Genomic DNA, 5,000 nt, shown 5'->3' on the forward strand with positions numbered 1-5,000 from the left:
GGGTTCCCTGGGGCGTCCCTCGATCCACTCTTGGGGTCCCTGGGGCGTCCCTGTGTACCCTCTGGGGGACCAGACCATGCTGGGTCCCCCCTTCGGTGACAGACCCTGGGTCCCCCCTTGGGTCCCTTATGCGTCCCTGAATGCTCCCGGGGTCCCTGGGGCATCCCTGGGTCCCCACTGGGGTTTCTGGGGCATCCCTGGGTCCCCCTGGGGTCCCTGGGGCGTCCCTAGGTCCCCCTCTCCGGAGTCCCTGGGGCGTCCCTGGATCCCACCCTGGGAACCTGGGGCATCCATCGGTCCCCTCGGGGTCCCAGGGGCGTCACTGCGTTGCCTCTCAGGGTCCATGGTTCGGCTCTGGGCCCCCCCCCCGGGTTCCCTGGCCCTGGGGCTGGCCCTTGCCCTGGCAATGGCCCTGACCCTGGCCCTGGCTCTGACCCCGGCTGTGTATTTTATTGCGAATAAATAAATAAATAAATAATAAAAAATAAATACAATAAATAAATAGAGGTCCTGGTCCTGGTCTTGGTCCTAGTCCTGGTCCTGGCCCTGGGGTCCTGGGGCATCCCTCGGTACCCCCAGGGAACCTGGGGCATCCCCGGGCACCCCTGGGTGTCGTGAGGCGTCCCTGGGTCCCCCATGGGGGGCCAGACCCCGCTGGTTCCTCCCTTCGGTGCTGGACCCCGGGTCACCCTGGGTTTCCTACGCCGTCCCTGATTTCCCCCTGGGGTCCCTGGGGCGTCCCTGTGTCCCCACTGGGGTGCCTGGGGCATCCCTGTGTCACCCGCTGGGGTCCCTGGGGCATCTCTGGGTCCCCCCTGGTGTCCCTGGGCATCCTAGGGTGGTCCCTGGGGCGTCCCTGGTTCCACCCGGTGTCCCTGGTTCGGCCCTGGTTCCACCCCAGGGTCCCTGTGGCATGCCTGGGTCCCCCCGGGGTCCCTGAGGCTTCTCTGTGTCGCCCCCCCCGGGGGCCCTGGATCGGCCCTGGGTCCCCCCTGGTGTCCCTGGCCCTGGCCCTGGCCGTGGCCCTGGACTTGGCCCTGGATTTGGCCCTGGCCCTGGCCCTGGCCCTGGCCCTGGCCCTGACACTACCTCTGGCCCTCTATTTTATTGACAATAAATAAAATAAATAAATAAAATATAAATAAATAAATAAATAAAATACATTAAAAATAAATAAATAAATAAATAAATAAATAAATAAATAAATAAAGGGCCTGATCCTGGTCCTGGTCCTGGCACTAGCCCTCGCCCTAGGGTCCATGGGGTGAACCTGGGTCCCCCCTGGGGTCCCTGGTGCATCTCTGGGTCCTCCAGGGGTGCCTAGGGTGTCCCTGAGTCCCCCCTGGGGGGTTTGGAACCCGCTCGGTCCTCCCTTCGGTGCTGGACCCCAGGTCCCCCTGGGTTTCCTGTGGCGTCCCTGAGTCCCCCCTGGGGTCCCTGGGGTGTCCCTGGTCCCCACTGGGGTGCCTGGGGTGTCCCTGGGTCCCGTGGGGTCCCTGAGGCATCTGTTGGTCCTCCCTGGGGTCCCTGGGGTGTCCCTGGGTCCTTCTGGGATCCCTGTTGTGTCTCTGTGTCCCCCCTGAAGTCCCTGGGGCATCCCTGGTTCTATCCCTGGGGTCCCTGGGGCGTTCCTAGGTTGTCCTGGGGTCCCTGCGGCGTCCCTGCATCTCCCCTGGGGGGCCGGACCCCGCTGGGTCCTCACTTCGGTGCCAGACGCAGGATCCTCCCTTGGGTTCTGGGTCCCGCTGGATCCCTGGGGTGGCCCTGCGTCCCCACTGGGGTCCCTGGGGCGTCCCTGTATCCCCCCTTCTGTCCCTGGGGCTTCCCTGGGTCCCCCTCCGGGGTCCCTGGAGTGTCCCTGGGTCCCCACCCTGTGGGGTCCCTGGGGCGTCACTGTATCCCCCCCCCCCGGTGTCCCTGGTTCGGCCCTGGTTCAGCCCTAGGGTCCGTATGGAGTCCCTGGATCCCCCCGTGGTGTCCCTGGGCATCCTTGGGGGGACTCTGGGGCCCTGGAGTCCCTGGTTCGACTGAGGGTCCCCCCAGAGTCCCTGGGGCGTCCCAGGGTCCCCCCCCCCATGGTCCCTTGTTCAGCCGAGGATCCACCCCGGGGTCCCTGGGGCGTCCCTGGGGTCCCTGAGGCATAACTGGGTCCCCTCCAAGGGTTCCTGGGGCGTCCCTGGATCCCCCACGGGCTCTCTGGTTCGGCTCTGGGCCCCAACCCGGGGTCCCTGGCCCTGGCCCTGGCCCTAGCCCTGACCCTGGCCCTGACCCTGGCCCTGACCCTGGCCCTGTATTTTATTGCAAATAAATAAAATAAATAAATAATAAATAAATAAAATAAATAAATAAAGGTACTATTCTTGGTCCTGGCCCTGGGCCTGGCCTTGTCCCTGTATTTTATTGCGAATAAATAAAATAAATAAATAAATAAATTAAATAAATAAATAATAAATTAAATAAATAAATAAACCTCTTCATCCAGGTCCTGGTCCTGGTTCTGGCCCTGACCCTGGCCCTGGGCCTGGCCTTGGCCCTGTAATTTATTGCTAAAAATAAAATAAATAAAATAAATAAAATAAATAAAAAACGCACAGAGGCGGCGCGGCGGCCAGACGCACAGAGGCGGCGCGACGGCCACAACCTGGAAACAACCTAGATGCCCTTCAATGGAAGAATGGATGAAGAAAGTATGGAATATATACATATTAGAGTATTACTCAGCAGTAAAAAACAAGGACTTCTTGAATTTTGCATACAAATGGATGGAAATAGAAAACACTATCCTGAGTGAGGTAAGCCAGACCCAAAAAGAGGAACATGGGATGTACTCACTCATATTTGGTTTCTAGCCACAAATAAAGGACATTGAGCTTATAATTCATGTTCCTAGAGAAGCTAAATAAGAAGGTGAATCCAAAGACAAACACATAGGCATCCTCCTGAATATTAACCTTCATCAGGCAATGAAAGGAGACAGAGACAGAGACCCACATGGGAGCACCGGACAGAAATCTCAAGGTCCAAATCAGGAGCAGAAGGAGACGGAGCACGAGCAAGGAACTCAGGACCACGAGGGGTGCACCCACACACTGAGACAATGGGGATGTTCTATCGGGAACTCACCAAGGCTAGCTGGACTGTGACTGAGTCTACCCACAGGGGCCCTGGGGCATCCCTGGGTCCCCACTGGGGTCCCTGGGCATCCCTGGGTGTCACTGCAGTCCGTGGGGCATTCCTGAGTCCCCCATGGGGTCCCTGGGGCGTCCCTATGTCCCCCCTGGGGTCCCTGGGCGTCCCTGTGTCCCCTACCAGGGTCCCTGGTTCGGCCATGAGTCCCCCTGTGGTCCATGTTTCAGCCCTGGGTCCCACCCGGGGTCCCTGGGGCGTCCCTGGGTCCCCCCCCCGGAGTCCCTGGGGCATCCCTGCGTCCCCCCCCAGGGTCCCTGAGGCATCCCTGGGTCTGCCCTTGGTTTGCCTGGGGCATCCCTGGGTTCCCCCAGGGGTCTATGGGGTGTCCCTGGGTCCCCACTGGAGTCCCTGGGGCATCCCTGGATCCTCCTGTGGTCCCTGGGGAATCCCGGGTCTCCCCTGGGGTCCCTGGGGCATCCCTGGGTCCCCTCTTCAGTGACAGACCCCGGATTCCCCACCCCTGGGGTGCCTGGGGCATCCCTGGGTCTGCCCCAGGAGTCCCTGGGGCATCCCTGGGTCCCGCCCCAGGGTCCCTGGCGCGTACCTGGGTCCCCCCAGGGGTCCCTGGGGCGTCCCTCGGTCCCCCACGTTATCCCTGGTTCGGACCTAGGTAACCCCGGGGTTTCTGGTTCAACCCTGGGTCACCCCCAGGGTCCCTGGATCGGCCCTGGGTCCCCCCCTGAAGTCCCTGGTCCTGGCCCTGGTCCTGGCCCTGGCCCTGGCCCTGGGGTCCCTGGGGTCTCCCTGGGTCCCCCCCGGGGTCCCTGGTTCAGCCCTGGGTCCCTGGGGTGACCCTGAGTCCCCCCCGGGGTCCCTGGGTCCCACACAGGGGTCTCTGTGGCATCCCTGGGTCCCCCCTGGGGTGCCTGGCCCTGGCCCTGACCCTGGGCCTGGCCCTGGCCCTGTGTTTTATTCACAATAAATAAAATAAATAATAATAAATTAATTAATTAAATAAATGAATAAAAAAATAAATAAATAAAGGTCTTGGTCCTGGTCCTTGTCCTGGCCCTGGCCCTGGCCCTGGTGTCCTTGGGGCGTCCCTGGGCCCCCCCGGGATCCCTGGGGCGTCCCTGGGTCTCCTCCTGGGGTCTCTGGGGCAAACCTGGGGGGTCCCTGGGTGTCCCTGAGGTGCCGGACCCCGCTGGGTCCCCCTTCGGTGCCAGATGCCGGGTCCCACTGGGGTGCCTGGGGCATCCCTGGGACCCCTCCGTGGTCCCTGGGGCTTCCCTGGTTCCTCCCTGTAGTCTCTGGGGTGTCCCTGGGTTCTACACCCGGGGTCCCAGGGGCATCCCTGGGTTCCCCCTGGGGTCCCTGGCCCTGGCCCTGGTTCTGGCCCTGGCCCTGGCCCTGGCCCTGACCCTGGCCCTGACCCTGGTCCTGTATTTTATTGTGAATAAATAAAATAAATAAATAAATATTAAATAAATTAATTAATTAATTAATTAATTAATTAAATAATAAAGATCCTGGTCCTGGCCCTATGGTCCCTGGGGCATCCCTGGGTCTCCCCAGGGGTCCCTGGGACGTCCCTGGGTCCCCCCCAAGGTCCTGGGGGCGTTGGTTTGTTCTTCCAAGGGGTACCTGGGTCGTCCCTGGGTTCCCCCCCTGGGGTCCCTGGGTCGTCCCTGAGTCCCCTCTGGAGAGCCGGACCCAGCTGGGTCCTCAATTCGGTGCCAGAACCCGGGTCTACCCTGGGGTCCCTGCAGCATCCCTGGGTCCCCCCTTGGGTCCCTGGGGTGTCCCTGTATCCCCAAAGGAGTCCCTGAGGCGTCCCTGGGTCTCCCTGGGGTCCCTGAGGAGTTCCGGTT

This window comes from Microtus oregoni, unplaced genomic scaffold (genome assembly GCF_018167655.1).
Source record: "Microtus oregoni isolate MIOR12 unplaced genomic scaffold, Mior012 000127F_ref0000509, whole genome shotgun sequence".
Lineage (NCBI taxonomy): Eukaryota > Metazoa > Chordata > Mammalia > Rodentia > Cricetidae > Microtus > Microtus oregoni.